Source organism: Bos grunniens, chromosome 27 (genome assembly GCF_055505025.1).
Source record: "Bos grunniens cultivar Pamir isolate PY7600 chromosome 27, Bosgru_T2T1.0, whole genome shotgun sequence".
In the NCBI taxonomy this organism is placed as follows: domain Eukaryota; kingdom Metazoa; phylum Chordata; class Mammalia; order Artiodactyla; family Bovidae; genus Bos; species Bos grunniens.
Window position 1 is genome coordinate 24,806,071 of NC_141191.1, and position 18,098 is coordinate 24,824,168.

General features: G+C 39.9%; 1 protein-coding gene and 1 long non-coding RNA gene across 10 annotated transcripts in view; one reads left to right on the plus strand and one right to left on the minus strand.

Moving 5' to 3' along the window:
* The first annotated feature begins 3,077 nt into the window (after nt 1-3,077).
* Nucleotides 3,078-7,063, plus strand: LOC147343654 (uncharacterized). 2 transcript variants are annotated; one of them, XR_015156334.1, is made up of 5 exons: nt 3,078-3,294; nt 5,182-5,291; nt 6,150-6,215; nt 6,368-6,481; nt 6,578-7,063. It is a non-coding gene; the product is annotated as an uncharacterized LOC147343654 (long non-coding RNA). The 2 variants fall into 2 exon arrangements; XR_015156333.1 differs by having other exon boundaries at nt 6,635-6,842.
* LOC147343655 (uncharacterized) overlaps nt 4,884-18,098 on the minus strand; it is a 181,514-nt gene continuing 168,299 nt past the window's right edge. For 3 of the 8 annotated variants that reach the window (XR_015156331.1, XM_086380725.1, XM_086380723.1), the window contains 3 exons: nt 11,315-11,531; nt 8,097-8,171; nt 4,884-7,021 (listed from right to left, as the gene is read on the minus strand). The gene's annotated coding sequence lies outside the window, so the exon portion shown is untranslated. Of the gene's footprint in view, nt 7,022-8,096; nt 8,172-8,543; nt 8,618-11,314; nt 11,532-18,098 lie in introns of all 8 variants that reach the window. The other 5 variants (XR_015156332.1, XM_086380727.1, XM_086380726.1 and 2 more) reach the window with 2 other exon arrangements.

Sequence of the window (18,098 nt, forward strand, 5' to 3'; positions counted from 1 at the left end):
ACACTGGATAATGCCCTCTATACCATACAGTAGTCTTGCATATGTAGAGCATGATGCTAATCCCAAGCCCCTGATTTATCCCTCTCCCCACCTCTGCATTATTTTCCCTTTGGTAACCATTTTTTTTCTTACTACCTGTGAATTTGTGTCTGATTTGTTAGTAAGTTCGTGTATCATTTTTTTTATTCCACTTATGAGTGTTATCATATGATATTTGTCTTTCTCTGACTTCACTCAGTATGACAATGTCTAAGTCCATCCATGATGCTACAGATGGCATTATTTCATTCTTTTTTAGGGTAGTATTCCACTGTATATATGTACCACATCTTCTTTATCCATTCCTATGTCAGTGGACCTTTAGGTTGCTTCCATGTCTTGGTCATTTCAAATAGTGATGTAATGAACATCGGGGTGCATTGTATGCTTTTGAATTATGGTTTTCTCTGGATATATGTCTAGGAATGGGATTGCTGGATCATATAGTAGTTCTGATTTTTAGTTTTTCAAGGAATTTTCATAACATTCTCTGTAGTGGTTGTAACCAATTTACATTCCCACCAACAGGGTGGGAGGGTTCCCTTTTCTACACAATATCTATTTTTAAAAATTAACCCACTATCTTCTGAAAATTCTGTATGCATGCAGCAGTGAGAATAAACTATACTTACATGAATCATATGGGAAAATTTCACGTGTGCCAAAGAAGCAAAAGAAACCACACCCAAATGAACATTACAATGGACTGACTATGTCCCCCTCCACAATATCTGTGTTGAAAACCTAGTGTCTAATGCGATGGTGTTAGGAGATGAGGCATTTGAAAGGTAACGAGGTCTTAAAGGTTGAGCCCTCATGAAAGGAATCAGGGCACTTCAGAGAGAGACGTGACAAAGCTCCCTTGCCCCGTAGACCCTTCTGTGGTTACAGCGAATACAGCCAGCTATGAAGCGGGCTCTCCTCACCAGACACCACATCTTCCAGCACCAAGATCTTGAACTTCCCAGTCTTCAGGATAAACGTTTGCTGTTTACACATTTTCCAGTTTATGGTTTTGGTACAGCAGCTCAACAGACTAAAACAAACATGTACTGAATGATTCCAAATCTTACACATCAGCATTTGTATGTATAGGAAAAAAATAAAATTGATCTATTTTTTTCAGAAGTTGGATTAGTGGTTATCTTTTGTTGGGTGGGATTTGTGTTGGTAAAAAGAATACAGATTAATCTTTGTTATTTTGGGAAGATTCCACAAGAGTGTCCAGTTTATGAAAAATTTCTCCCGTTGTTCACTTACAATAAATGTCCTCTGTTATTCCCAATACATTTCCATGCTTGTTTTCTTTTTTCTCATGAATTTTCTACACTTCAAATACAGGATGTTCTTACTGCCTTTGAGTTGTCTGCTTTATTATTGGTATTTGGCATCCAATAACGTGCCAAGTACCCATGATCTTCAATTGTATTAAATCAGATCAGATCAGGTCAGTCACTCAGTCGTGTCTGACTCTTTGCGACCCCATGAATCGCAGCACACCAGGCCTGTCCATCACCAATTCCCGGAGTTCACTGAGACTCACGGCCATCGAGTCAGTGATGCCATCCAGCCATCTCATCCTCTGTCGTCCCCTTCTCCTCCTGCCCCCAATCCCTCCCAGCATCAGAGTCTTTTCCAATGAGTCAACTCTTCACATGAGGTGGCCAAAGTACTGGAATTTCAGCTTTAGCATCATTCCTTCCAAAGAAATCCCAGGGCTGATCTCCTTCAGAATGGACTGGTTGGATGTCCTTAGAGTCCAAGGGACTCATAAGAGTCTTCTCCAACACCACAGTTCAAAAGCATCATTTCTTCGGCGCTCAGCCTTCTTCACAGTCCAACTCTCACATCCATACATGACCACAGGAAAAACCATAGCCTTGACTAGACGAATCTTTGTTGGCAAAGTAATGTCTCTGCTTTTCAATATGCTATCTAGGTTGGTCATAACTTCCTTCCAAGGAGTAAGCGTCTTTTAATTTCATGGCTGCAGTCACCATCTGTAGTGATTTTGGAGCCCAGAAAAATAAAATCTGACACTGTTTCCACTGTTAAAGACAAATGGGTGCCTTGTGCTTTCAACATAGGGTTTTTTAAGGTTTTCCAAAGATTATGGAGAAAAATTTTTAACTTTTTAACTTTCATCTCTCTCAAATTCTCTCATAAAGATCCTAGTTAAAACATAACACTGGAGTCAGTGCTTTCTTTCTGCTCCAGGTTGCTCGAATCACATCTAAGTGTCTTGACAGTCTCCTCACTCTCTCCAAAATCTTTCTCAGAACTTTTGTTCCCATACCTCGTTGGTTTCCATACTCATCTGCACACCAAGTCAGAGTTACATTCTCAAATAAAAGCTTCCACTACTTCCCCTTCACATGGAATTTTGATGAATTCAATGATCACCTCAGGTATATTCCAGATCTAAAAGTACCATAATATGTTCAGTAGGTTATTAGGTAAGTGAGTGACCAAAGCTTTGCTGTCCCTTAGCTCTTTTTTCAAAACCACAGTAAACTGCCTGCAAGTTATGTGATCAATAACTACCCCAGTGAGGTCACTTGAGTAATTAAAAATTCCTGAGATTTGCAATGGTAGTGATTATATACTCATTGTTGACTGTTTCAGTCCCATTTAAATAAATTGTGCAAATCAAACTGATCATACAAGAGGGACTTCCCTGTCATCCAGTGAATAAGACTCTTTGCTCCCAACGCAAGTGGCCTGGGTTCGGTCCCTGGTCAGGGAAGTAAGATCTCATATACTGCAACTGAGCCTGCACGCCACAACTAAAGAAGCCCTCAGGTTGCAAGAAGACCCAGTGCCGCCACCAAAAAAAAAGTTGGTCACGTAAGACTGTGTCTGTATTAACATAGTTAACCACATAGTTAAGGAATTCAGTAATTAATGATGGCAAGGCTACAATGCCTATGATAATAACATCTAGATGCTAGTTTGTATCCTGTGTCGCATTGACTTGCATGTTGTTTTATCATAAAGGAAAGACCATGTTTTGTAAATGGAATCCACATCTACCGTAGGAAGCTTGGGAAATTGGTATGCACTGGAGTATCCTGAGTTGATCAACTACACGATTAACATGATGATTATGCAGAAGAGAACTGTGAAAACTGAATGAAAAAAAGACTTGATGACTGAGGCTGAGACGTAGGATCACAAAGTTAATGTTAAAAAGAGTACACATGGTGTCTTTCCTAGAGGCCTTCGAGATACTGAACTTGTGGAGGCCACCGAAAGGTGAGTTTTGGCAGTCTGTCACTTGAGAGTAGTGTTGATGCTCAAATTCCAAGCATAATTGGCTTTTGTGTGTTTCAGCACAGGTATGGCTTTGTTTATTTAAGCCACTTGAGATAATCGCTCTTTTGATTCTGTGGTATTTCTAACATTTATTATTATATTTTAAAGGGCATTTTTGGACACCAGTATGTGAACCTCTCGATATAATGTTTACTAAGGTCTGATGAGGCTCTAATGTAGTGTGCAGACAGGAGTCATTTGACTTTTTCTAGAACAATTTGCTTGTTTAACTTTTATTAAAAAGTTTAAGGTTTTCTGCATGACAAGATTCTTAAGTGCTTAGGTTTTTGCAAAGTGACATAAATCAAAAACTTAAATTGAAAAAGGCTCAACCTATCTATTTTAAATGAAAGAACTGACAATTTTGTGATTTATAAGTATTTAAGCTGTCACTAGCCACCCAGTGTCTTGCTAATGATTTTTCCCCTTTAGATGACAAATCCAACTGATTAACTGTCCTAATTGCTACTGTGCACATCCCCTCCTTAGCAGGAGTCTTGGTAATTTGGAAGATATTTTTTCAATGGAAATTTGCTTGAAACCTTAAAATGTGGACAAAAATTTTTTTATAAATAATACACTATGTACCTGAGTTAAAAGCACAAGTAAGTGTAGGTATGTTCATTGATTTATGTGAATGGTAAAGGTGTGTTACACTTCAGGGAAAATGTCCATAATCTCGTATATCATTAAAAGCATTTTTAAAATTTATTTTTAATTGGAAGATAAATGCTTTACAATGTTGTGTTGGTTTCTGCCAAACGTCACCATGAACCGACCATAGGTATACGTATGTCCCCTGCCTCTGGAGCCTCTCTCCCGCCCCTCTAGGTTGTCACAGAGCACCCGGGTGAGCCCGCTGCATCACACAGCAGATTCCCTCTGGCTATGTGTTACACAGGGTAATGTGTATGTTTCGATGCTGCTCTTGCAATTCGTCCCACCCTCTGCTTCCCTCACTGTGTCCACAAGCCTGTTCTCAATGTCTGTGTCTCTGTTACTGCCCTGAAAATAGGCGCATCAGTAACATCTGATATTTTGCTGTTTCTGACTTAACTCTGTATAGCAGGCTCTAGGCTCACCTACCTCACAACAACTTGTTCAGATTTGTTCCTTTTATGGCTAATTGTTGTTAAGTCATGTCTGACTCTTTTGCGACCCCATGGACCCACCTGGCTCCTCTGTCCATGGAATTTTCCAGGCAAGAATACTGGAGTGGGTAGCCTTTTCCTCCTCCAGGGGATGTTCCTGACCCAGGGATTGAACTTGTGTTTCCCGCTTTGTCAGGAGGACTCGTTACTGCAGAATCACGTGGGAAACCCTATGGCTGAGTAGTGTTCCATTGTAAAAACAAACATTTTGAAGAACAGCTACTTAGGTTTATTGCTCTAAAGAAAAATTAAGATTTATTTAAAAATTAGTCTTACAGGATTTAATTCAATGTGCTATATTCCTAACATGCCAATTTATACAACACACTAAAAATTACATTGATTACTTAAAGGGGGTATACATAACAAAACAATAAATTTTAATGATTTCATTTAATTTTTATTGTAATGGCTTTACAGTGTTGTTAGTTTCTTCTGTACAGTAAAGGGTTGGTTTATAAATACAAGATTATTCTACATTACTATTATTTCTTGTAAATGAAGATTCCAGTAAGTAATTGATACAATATAACTTTAGCAAATATAGCAAACTACATTAATTCATTTTAAAATGTCTATTATTCTACAGATAATATAATAAACTTTGGTTCTAGTCAACAGTTTTCTAATCATAAATATCTCTCTCCAATTGCTTGATTCTAATGCAATTCTTAAGAACTCTGCTGTTTGGAAACAAAGGGGCTAAAGGAGGTGAAGAACAAGAGTAGAAAACCCAATTCAGTAGTTACTAGAAGTCACAAGCTCCCAGCTACAATGGTGGATGAGGTAAGAGAATGTGGTGAATTTCACCCAGTTATTTAATAATTCCTTGGATGCATTAGTAGTAAAACAGCCACAATTACATTTACTAATAAGATTAAAATTGCACAGTACCTGTAAATCAGCACAGTTGTCCAGTGAGGATGACTACGCTTCCTGTTTGTCCAGGACTAAGAGACGTTCAGTGTTAAAACCAGGCGAGGTCCAGATAAACTGCAGTAGTCACCCTAAAGCACCTATTCACGTCTCCACTTGTACCCCATCATCCTCCAATATTTTAATAGGAGTTTTAAAAGAATACCACAGGACTCCATCACAATTATTTTAATTCTTGATTTTCCTTTCCATTTAAAGTGTTATCCACATTATCCAACCTCATGGTTTGTATCATTGCATTTCACCAAAGGGATGTGAATTTTTTTTTTTTTTTGCTGGCAGTAATAATGGATCTGTGTTTGTATCATTTTCTTTAGTATTTGGCATTAAAGCAGGGTAAAATATCAGACATATATCACATTAAGTATTATCTGCTGTGAGGCATATTACAATAAACATTTTGTTCAGTTTATTATAGCTTTCTAAAAAGATTTTTAAGATAATTTATCGTGATCATTTCACAATATATACAAACACTGAACCATTTTATCATACATCTGAAATGTTATATTTCACTTATACCTCAATTTACAAAACAAGAATCATATGAATTTTATTGAACTTTATAAGAGTATGGAGAAGAACAGATGTACTTTCACCTATTTCAACCACCAAGTACAAGTTCAAAACTGGGAGATATTTATACCTATGTTTATGTGGAACGACTTGGTGAATTCTGAAGTTTTCTTTTTGTCTCATGTATCTCAGAATGAATACTGGAGAAGCTGCTAAAAGAACCCTAGTACAGCCTCCTCTCTGTAGCCGAAGGACCAGGTAACAAGAGAAAAACCTTCACCCAATAACCAGTGTAGAGTAACCTGTAGAGTAAGCCCCAACCTCATCCTTTCTAGCAAAGTTTTGCATGGAAAAGCAAGACTTCCACCCTTGGCGGGCAACAGTGAGACACTCTAACTTTCCTTCCACAGCTTGGTATCAGAAGAGGCTGACTGGAGAACTGAGCTTTCCATCCCTGACAGATCTCGTGCCATGCTGCAGTGGAGACCAGGACAGAGTCTGGATCGCCACTTCTCTGCAACAAGGTACCTCCACTTCCTCACCGAGGGTGTGTGAGAACAAGAACAATGCAGTCAAGGCCCTTAGCACTACTCAGTGATAACGAGTCCATTTCCTCCAAGGAACTGGCAGCGGGGGCCCCGATGAAGCCCGGTGACGAGATCTTCTCCTGCTTCCAGCCAGGTCCCAGCTGAAGTTGAAGGGGGAGCTGGAACTCTGAGCCCTTCCAGTAGTAACAAAGAGCCCCCGTTCATCCCAATGGGAAACCAGGCCATGTGAAGAACCTGCACTTCGGTTCGTCTGAAGGTAACAAGACAACACCCCCACACTCTTCTCCCACTGAAGTGGCCATTGGAGGAAGCTTGATAAACACAAAATTTAAATAATCATCAGATTTTAGCTTGAATGTCCAGGTTTCGGGGGAAAAGAAATCACTCACTTGTCACACAAAGAATGAGAATAAGCAAATAATTTGACTCCAACACCAGGATTATATGGATGTTCTTTTCTACAGGAACCATACAGATGCTTCAGCGAGTAATTACACAATGCTTACATTTGCTTTCCTAAGGAAATAAAAGAAATAAGAATCAATGGAAATTTTACCACCCCCAAAATATCCATTCATCTCTAGATGATAAAGTGTGATTATCTCTATTAATCAGGATATTGTTCAGTCTTTAAGAAGAAGAATGTCCTGCCATTTGTGACAATGTGGATGAACCTGGAGGGCATTATGCTAAATGAAGTGAGAGGCACCGTGAGAACTGCCTCCCTCTCTCAGCTGAACCCGGACAGACCAATGTAGAAGGCGGGTGAGAGGGGCTGCTGCTGGGCAATGTGAGCAGTTGCACTTTGCAGTAAGTGCTGCAGAGCTACTGCCCAGCACGGCGCCTGTGCCTGTGTACTATGTTAGACATCCAAAGTTTCCTAAAGAAGATTTCAGGTACTCTTAGCATACACACAGAAAATGTTAACTATGTGAGGTGATGTATGTTAGTTTGCCTAACTGGTAATTATTCCACAAGGTATAGACATAAATCAAAATCTGACACTTGTATACCTTAAATATATACCTTTTTGTCAGTTATACCTCAATAAAGAAAGGGGAGGGAGAGGTAGGTTTCCTCCGTGTTGTAAATGGCATGGCTCATTAATACCAACTTTTGGGCAGTTATCCATAACATTTATGTCCCTGAAGCTTTCTCCTGCCCCAATAAATGGTTAAGGCAAGCAAATTAAGCACTTAGAGAGAACAACAGTTTATATGTTTTGTAGGCTAAGATTCATGAGTTTTTAAAATGTTGTCTAAGTTACTCTATATTTATTCTAATGTTGTCTCTACAGATATCCTCCTACCCCACCCAAACTCTGACATGCGCATTGAAAAGCTCAGTTTATGTATTTGTCACCACTCCCAACTTACCTGAGTGTTGTTTTCACTTAAACATCTATGTGGCTGAGGGTTCAAACCGACTCATGCTATATAAATTCTCTTGTATAAAGACCGTCTCCATCCTTGGACACAAGTCTAGAAGTTTTACACCTGTCCCAAGGAACTGTTAAATGATTTTGTATTTTGGAATAGAGAACAGTTTGTTAAACTGGGAATATAACACAGAAATGATTACATCAAATTACCTTCAGCTCAAAGAAAAATATATGGACTCCATTTTCTCAGATCAGGATTCCCTTGGGTTTGTTTGCTCTGAAGTCCTGAAAAGAAATGAGAACTTCTCTGATGCTGTCACAGATTTTCACACTGGCAGTCATATGTCTTTAATAAGTCTGAATTATCATTAGATAAAATTCTCCCCTTTGAAGGGTCAGTTTGGGGGACCCCTAAAAGTTACACGTTTACTCACAAACCAGTTTCTTAACTGCAGTCATGCGACCACAGCGACCCTATTCACTATCCTGGCTCCCGCGTGCACAGCCCAGAGAGTCGCTTGTAGCATCTACAGCATTGCTCCTGCCCGGGGTGAGAATGCTGATGTTTATGTGACTGTCAGAGCTTAACCGTAAAGCTGAAGAACATTCTTTGTCTACAAGGGTATACTGTCAAGCATTCTGTCATCTTACACTTACCACATAAGTCGCCAACTCTTCAGTCCGAACAGTGAGTTAAAAAATTGTCTCATTTGATGAGCTCCGCATACACACTGAGGAAACCAGAAGGGAAAGAGACACGTGTACCCCAATGTTCATCGCAGCACTGTTTATAATAGCCAAGACATGGAAGCAACCTAGATGTCCATCAGCAGATGAATGGATAAGAAAGCTGTGGTACATATACACAATGGAGTATTACTCAGCCATTAAAAAGAATACATTTGAATCAGTTCTAATGAGGTGGATGAAACTGGAGCCTATTATACAGAGTGAAGTAAGCCAGAAGGAAAAACATAAATACAGTATACTAACGCACATATATGGAATTTAGAAAGATGGTAACAATAACCCGGTGTACGAGACAGCAAAAGAGACACTGATGTATAGAACAGTCTTATGGACTATGTGGGAGAGGGAGAGGGTGGGAAGATCTGGGAGAATGGCAATGAAACATGTAAAATATCATGTAGGAAACGAGTTGCCAGTCCAGGTTCGATGCATGATGCTGGATGCTTGGGGCTGGTGCACTGGGACGGCCCAGAGGGATGGTATGGGGAGGGAGGAGGGAGGAGGGTTCGGGATGGGGAACACATGTATACCTGTGGCGGATTCATTTTGATATTTGGCAAAACTAATACAATTATGTAAAGTTTAAAAATAAAATAAAAAAAAAAAAAATTGTCTCATATTTCACTTGGTTGGCTATATCTAAAGTGAAAGTGAAGTCACTCAGTCGTGTCCGACTCTTTGCGACCCTATGGACTGTAGCCTACCAGGCTTCTCCGTCCATGGGATTTTCCAGGCAAGAGTACTGGAGTGGGTTGCCATTTCCTTCTCCATGGCTATATCTAAACTAGCTTTTAAATCTGTCTATATACAAAAAAGAAAAAAATCTAAAATTGGAAAAGTCAAAACTTTCTTTTCAGATTCTTAACAGTCCATTCAGAGAAAAAGGTATTTGTGAGCTGTAAGTTCTAAAACAGGCCACTACATAGACCACATGTAGATTTCGACTGTTTTTTCCCTAAGGGAGTAGAGGAATTTATAATACGTATCTAAGGTGGTGGTTGTGTTTCTGTTAAATAATAACAAACATCATTAATATAACCCTATCATCCACATTTGACAATTATTCTAATAATTAAAGTTTCAAGTTGTATTCTAGCAATGTGTACAGCTAATCCCTAGCTATCCAAGGACCAAAATCCGAGAATGTATAAGAACCTTGTATAAAATGGCATTTTTTTGTTGTTGTTTTGTTACTAAGCCATGTCTCTTTTGTGACCCCATGAACAGTAGCCTGCCAGGCTTCTCTGTCCATGGGATTTCTCAGGCAAGAATACTGGCGTGGATTGCCATTCCTTTCTCCAAAGGATTTTCCCAACCCCGGGATCGAACTGGCATCTCCTGTATTCCAGGGGAATATACCGAGTCACAAGGGAAGTCCTAAAGTGGCACAGGATTTACATATACTCTACACCCATCCTCCAGTGTACTTTAAATCATCTCTAAATTACCAGTAATACCTAATAAAATGTAAATGCTACTTAAAAAGTCATTGTAATATAAATACAATGTAAAAAAGTTGTTACAATGCAAATTCAAATTTGCCTTTTGGAAATTTCTGGAATTTCGATCCACAGTTGGCTGAACCTACAGAAGCAGAACCTGAGGATACAGAAAGCCTTTATGTCTATCAACTAAGAAAACAGTAGTGGGAAGGATACAGTGACAGCTCTGTCCTGTCTGACTAATTAAAGAAACTTTCATACCAAACTCTGGGTAGCCTCATCTTAATCTTTTGTTAACAATCTGCTCATTGGGCTTGTGGTTGGAAAGAAACTATTTAAAAGGTAATGAGATTTCAAAGGTAATGAGCCAGGGTTTGAAAGGAGGGAGGGTGGAAAGGGGGTGCAGAGAAGGAAACTGAAGGAAGAGGGTGGAGAGATTCATGGAAAGGAGAGATGCTGTGGTGGGGTGGGAAGCCTGTGAAGATGAGGCAGAGTCAGAGGGAAACAGTTGGAAAAAGAAAGGCTGTGAAAAGGGGTCAGATCCCCCTGCACTCACCCTCCTCACCACAGGCAGATCAATCTTTTTAAACCAAGGCTTTGAGGATGTTCCTTCTCAACTCAAAACCCTCCCTGGCTTCAACCTTTTAATCAATAAAGTACTATCTACTCTTAAAAAAAAAAAAAAAAGTAATGAGAAAAACATATCCAATACTCTGACAGGCTGTTTTTAAAGATATTTTAAATGAAAGTAATAGGAAAACAATTATGTACATTCTGTAGTCTGATTTGCATGTTAACTCCTTTAAAGTACCATTATCTCAAATATCAGAAACTGCTATATATTTCAAGGCTTACTGGCAGGTTTTTGAGTTTCATTTTATTTTTGTGTTTGTACTCCAAAAACTTTCAACTGGGAATTTAACAGCGCTTTTTTAATAAATATTTCAGGATGCACTCACTTTTCAAAGATTCTTAGGTCTTAGCTGTGAGAAGAAACGTACCTTGGAGGCATACCTTGGAGATATTATGGGTTTTGGTTCCAGACTACCACAATAAAGCAAGAATATCACAATATAAAATTAAGTATACATTTTTCCTTGGTTTCCCAGTATATATAAAAATTATGCTTACACTATACACTATTCTGAAGTCTATTAAGTGTAAAATAACACTATGCCTAAAAGAACAATGTACATACCTTCATTTTAAAATGCATTACTGCTAAAAAATACTAACCATCATCTGAGTCTTCAGCAAGTCATCATCTTGCTGACAGAGGGTCTGGCTTCGATTGTTGATGGCTGCAGACTGACTTGGGCTGGTGGTTGCTGGAAGCAGGGATGAAGTGAAGTCGCTCAGTCGTGCCTGACTCTCTGTGACCCCATGGACTATAGCGGGTTGCCATTTCCTTCTCCAGGGGATCTTCCCTACCCAGGGATCGAACCCGGGTCTCCTGCATTGTAGACAGATGCTTTTACCCTCTGAGCCACCAGGGAAGACTTGCTAAAGCAGCGATGGCTACGGCAATTTCTTAAAATAAGACCAGGAAGTTTGTCACACTGATTGACGTTTCCTCTCGTGAACAATGAAAATAAATATAGTTTCCCAAGTATGTATACATTATTCTCTTTTACATAATATTACTATTTATGTGTTATGTGTGTATATAGTATATATAAAATTATATATCTATGAATCAAATATTTTTTTGCTTAAGGAGTTGCCAATTCTGAGTAAAAAGGGTAGCAAAAACATCATTTTAATGGATGTTAGCCTTTTGGAACTAAAAATGCACTCATATCTAAATCAAGTCACAATTTTCTATGGGAACTTTGAAAGTGGAAAGTAATTGCTTTGAATTACATGTACCCATAGAAGACAGGCAGTATGCTTGGAGCCTTTATAATGGCACATTGTGGCTGCGTGAAAATGTTGGTTGAATAGGCAAAGTAAAAATGTATTAAAATGGATAAATATTTATGTTAGACATTTCTCCATTGCAAGCAACAGACCTAAGTAATAAACTGTATGCTTACATGAGCTACAGAATGGTGGCAATCTGTGGAACATACACCTAAAACCAGAATATGTCCAAGCTAGGAAGGCTTCAGTCAAGTCTGAATATCTTCAGAGACTGCAATGCATTCAGCTTCTCTGTCTTCTATATCTGCTTCATGCTAAGACTGAAAACCCTCTTGTCATAGAATGGTTGCCAGCAGCTTCCAAAGCAACAGACATCCTCATTTAATTCCGGCTAAGGAAATGATTCTCTCCAAACACCACCTGCTGAAAAATGCTTGTTCCCAAGATGCCTGTTGTGAGAATATATACTTGTATCTCATTGACATTAATGGAATCATGAATCCATCTCCAAACAAAAAACCATCAACACCTTGAAGGGATATATGTGCTGACTACATTGGAAGAAAGATCTGAGGACAAGTTCAGCTTCCACAGAGTTACACAGACTGCATGGGGAAGGGATGAATGCCTGAAAAGTGATACAAATGGATAATGGAAAACCCAAACTATTAAGTGACTTTTCCTATATATTTTTGGAAATATTAGTATATCCTACAATTCATGAAGGAGAATTTATTTAGACTCATAATGTTCTGCATTATGAGTCTAAATAAAAATAATAGAGAAATACTGTAAATGTGCTCATTTCAAATAGTGAAAATATATACCAGAGCAGAAGGAATGTGTGTTGCCCATTAAATAACTAGTGCCTTACCTTAACATTCTAGAATGCTGTTGGAAAATCATACCAGTAGGAGAAAATGCACTAGAAAACTGTTGGTATATGTTTGAAGGAATAAATTCATCATATAAGGTTTTAATGTAACTAAAGATTTTCCTAAGCTAATCCAAGGGATCCACAAGAAGCCTGAAATTTTATGTTCAGCAGAACTGTTTACAACCAGAAATTAAGCTCATTTTAGTATAAGGAGCTTTGCATATAAGCTGATTTTAGGGACTGCTGAAATTCAAAATGTAAATGGCTTTAATCTAACGGTGTTCCTGCTTTGTAACAAATGCAGTCCAGCCTGTATCTTAGTTTCCATTATTATTTTTTTTTTTTTCCAATTCACTTTGTTAAGACCCCAAGTAGCCAAAATGTTGGACCACACACATTTCTCAACTGTTTGGCTCACAGAGGTAATTTTAATTCCTTTATAGCTGGAAAATCTGTCTGGATGGGGAGATGCTTCTAATTAAAAAAAGAAAAGAGCTGTCTCTCAGTACACACACATGGCTGGTGGCTACATATTTCCAATCAGAATGCAGGTATATGAATCGGTCTGTTTTGTTAGGATTCTAAGAATTATTCTAAGAAGATATTTTGAGAATTTCTAAATTTCTTCAAGGATTTTCATTTGTCTTTTAGACACCTAAATCAGTATTTTCTCTTCTTTTATTTCTATGTCTGATGCTGCCAACAAATAAAATAATAAATCCTTTCCAATTACTCAGTGCCTTATGTGTGCCAGAAACTGTGCCAGGAACATTATCTATTTATCTCTAATAATAACAGTTTTTGTTCATGTTAGATATTATGGCCCCCATTTTCATTATGGAGAAACTGAGACTGAGGGAAAGTTTTTTTAATTACCTAGTCAATAAAGCTAAGAAGACATAAAACCTGCATTTGATCTCAGAATATGAATTTACTTTCTGGGCATAAAAATGCCACTTTAACCTTTCAACCTGATTACATTTTTCCTTTTTCACCTTCATATTCTTAGGTCAAAATGAAGCATTTATGTTGGGCTTCTCTGGTGGCTCAGAAGGTAAAGAATCCACCTGCAATGCAGAAGACCTCTGTTCCATTTCTTTGTGGAGAAGATCCCCTGGAGAAGGAAATGGCAACCCACTCCAGTATTCTTGCCTGGAGAATTTCACGGACAGAGGAGCCTGAAGGGCTACAGTCATGGGATCGCAAAGAGTCAGACACGACTAAGCGACTAACAACACCTCCATATTCTAAAGTATCTCCACTGGCTACATAATCCTGAGAAAGTGAGGATTACGAGGGACCAACACTTTCACTTGTGAAGAATTCATGTTAAGTTAGGAATGCCTCGTGCATGTTAGTATTGTTTTAGACATGCAGATCATTAGTATCTTATACAGAAAAATAAGAAAGAGGAAAATGGTCATCTGCCCTCTGACTTGGAAGACGCTTAGGGATTAGTGAAGACTCACTTTCTTAGCTTGACAAGAACCGAGTCAATAACTAACGTTTAACACGACTGCAGCTACACAAAGAGGAAGGAACCCATTAAGGGCTTAGAAGAAACATTAGGATGTCAGGACTAGCTCTAACTTCTCTCCTTTGGGCTGGTACCTGGGCTGCCTATTTTGTGTCTGCCCCACCAAATCCACCCTCTAGACTTTCTCCTCCTGGATCACTGGAAGCTGACCTATGTGAATTGTATCTTCCTGCTGTTACCTTTGGGGCTTCTGTAAAGCTGATGAGTTCTGGCAGAAAATGAAAGGAGAGAAAGAAATTGAGATCATTTTTATTTTACAGATGCCCCTGCTTCAGGGTCACTGTCAGACAGCTGCATTAATCGGATGGAGAGACCAGATTGTGTGAGACGATCCTTACGATGCAAGTACCCACCGTGGGTCTAGAACACTGCTTTCCTGCTTGCCATTTTAATTAGAGATTTTAGGAGGCTACCCACTTTTGCTGGTTTCAGGGTTCTGCAGTATCCTTTGATGGTTTCTGTACACTCTGCCCACACTTTAGTACAACATTCATTTATTAAACTTCCTTAGTTACTCACTGTGAATGTTCCATCTTTTTCCAGCTGGGACATTGACTAGAAAGAGTGAAAGGCTTTCGGAGTAGCTTTAGGAAACTGGGTTTTCCACTGTTCAGGGCTGTAGAATCATATCCAAATAAGACTCTAAGACTGAGTTTATATGGGATATCTGAGAAATAAACTCTTTGCTGGGGTAATGGACCAATGGTAGCTCTGCAGCATGTGGTGGCCTCATGGTACTCAAATTATCCCCACTGGTAGCATGGGATGAGGGATGCGCAGACGGAGGCCAACTGGCTAACGTACTTGGTGACTGTGGCAACAATCACCATTATAAAGATGCTGAGTCAGTTGGCTTTCTCTAACTAGCCTAGAAACCACAAATAGTGCAAGGGGCAAACTGACAGTCTTTGAATGCCCAGTTAAGAACAAACTGAGAAAACAAATCAGAAAATCGTGAGGGCCATTTTGAAGTGGCTCTCATCTCCTATAGCTGCAGCAAACACACACTAAAAGCTCCTCATTTACAACACCATTTAAATATCAAATGTTAGAAAAATATATGATACTTTAATGTTACTACTGAGAAAGAAGGTAAATCCCGAGACATGAGGTGGGGCATCTGAGCAGAAACAATCAGTGCTAAAAATCTTTGAACAGCTAAACTGCCCTGAATCTACCTTATCAGCAGAGATATCCCCTTTTCATTCTGTAACCACACAACCTACACACGTATACAGAAGGAACCAGCCTCTGCAGAGAAAAAATTCTGATGGTCCTCCTCTCCTGTATACAGGTCAGGAAGCAACAGTCAGAACTGGACATGGAACAACAGACTGGTTCCAAATAGGAAAAGGAGTATGTGAAGGCTGTATATTGTCACCCTGCTTATTTAAATTCTATGCAGAGTACATCATGAGAAACGCTGGGCTGGAGGAAGCATAAGCTGGAATCAAGATTGCTGGGAGAAGTATCAAGAACCTCAGATATGCAGATGACACAACCCTTATGGCAGAAAGTGAAGAACTAAAGAGCCTCTTGATGAAAGTGAAAGAAGAGTGGAAAAAGTTGGCTTAAAGCTCAACATTCAGAAAACTAAGACCATGGCATCTGGTCCCATCACTTCATAGCAGATAGATAGGGAAACAGTGGAAACGGTGGCTGACTTTATTTTTCTGGGCTCCAAAATCACCGCAGATGGTGATTGCAGCCATGAAATTAAAAGACGGTTACTCCTTGGAAGGAAACTTATGACCAACCTAGACAGCATATAAAAAAGCAGAGACATCACTTTGTCAACAAAGGTCTAGTCAAGGCTATGGTTTTTCCAGTGGTCATGTATGGATGTGAGAGTTGAACTATAAAGAAAGCTGAGCGCCCAAGAATTGATGCTTTTGAACTGTGGTATTAGAGAAGACTCTTGAGAGTCCCTTGGACTGCGAGGAGATCCAACCAGTCCATCCTAAAGGAGATCAGTCCTGGGTGTTCATTGGAAGGACTGATGCTGAAACTCCAATACTTTGGCCACCTGATGCGAAGAGCTGACTCACTGGAAAAGACCCTGATGCTGGGAAGGATTGAGGACAGGAGGAGAAGGGGACAACAGAGGATGAGATGGTTGGATGGCATCACCATCTTAATGGACATGGGTTTGGGTGAACTCCAGGAGTTGGTGATGGACAGGGAGGCCTGGTGTGCTGCAGTTCATGGGGTCGCAAAGAGTTGGACACGACTGAGCGACTGAACTGTCCTGTTACTTTGATATCTGGGGTCTTGCAGACCCTGAAGGGACTGCCCTCTTGGGACTAGCCAGTTCTTAGAAATAGTAACAACTCAAATAGGAATGTGTTTTCAAGTACAAACCAACTAATCTGAAGCCCGCACCACTAACCATCTCCTTTACTGAGCTCTCACACTCTGAACCTCTACCTCTTCCCTAAGTGAGACAGGTCTGGGTCCAGGACCCTCGGCTACAGTACTGTTATGCCTGCACCTGGACACACCTCTCCTCAAACTACAAAAATACAGAGAAACAGTAAAAGATGAAGAATAAGTGTATGTATGTGCAGTTGAGGCAAATTCTGGACAGAGATGCAGAAAGACCAAATTACCCCAACTATCACTTGTGAAGAGCTGAGAGCAAAAGCTGGGTACTGCACATGCCCCCTGCACACACCACCATTGGGGGTGGGCAAACCACCTAAGCCACCCCTCCTGCCTGACCCCTGGATATACCCCTATCCTCACCCCATAAAAGGAACCAGCTTACCCTGCCTCAGGGAGCCAGTGAGCAAAGGAACCTTGTTTGTTATTGCCCCTGTTGCTGGAGCAAGGGCCCCAGTGAAGCCTTGCCCCAGTTTCTTCTCTGGCCTCAGATCGATTTCTGGTGATTAAGGAGGCCCAGAACCCTGGTGGGCAACATACTCCAGGTCCAGGTACCAGACAACTAGAAGCAGTTTATGTGCCCCAGAGCCCGCTGAAATTATTCACACACCCAATCCTAAACCTGTTCATCCTTCCTTACCCACTTCCTTCACGCCTAGAAACCACCGTGATGGCTCTGGCCCACAGTTCTCTCCCCCTCTGCCTCCCAACCAAGCCTGCTGCTGCCCCATATGGTGTGAGGCAGGCCCCTCCTCTTGGAACTATGAGTAATAAACTATCTTTTCAATGCAATCATTGCCGATCTCTTGGACATACCATGCCTCAAATTTTCTATTAATACACTATATGCTAAAATGGTTATCATGCTGTTTCCTCGTAAGAGGCCGCTGAGTCATCTCAGGCAGTATCCACCTCACCTTTTCAGGTCGATGAAAGGTAGGGACTCACAGGCTAGACTGGGAAGTTCATGCCATGCCTCAAAAAGAGGTGGTCTACACCCTAAATATGTTACAGGAAGTCACTAATTTCTGTTGGCAATAGTTTGAAAGATATTTTATGAGTGGACCCTATAGATATTAAGCTGGAAAGGATAAGATATGAACACTGATTGGGATGAATCTGTTGATGGATTTAGAGTACTGAATTGAGTGCCTGGGAATGGTGTTAGTAGGAGATCTTTAAACTCCCAAATACTCTGAACCTACCTTGCCACCTTCTCTTAATATCTTGGCTAACTTACAGTTGAACCCAACAGTAGCCTTCAGTTACTAGGGATCAAATACCAGAACTTTACTGGTTTAGACTGAATGTTAGATTGACTATGTTATGTATAAACTGCCCTATACCTATAAAAGTCTTCT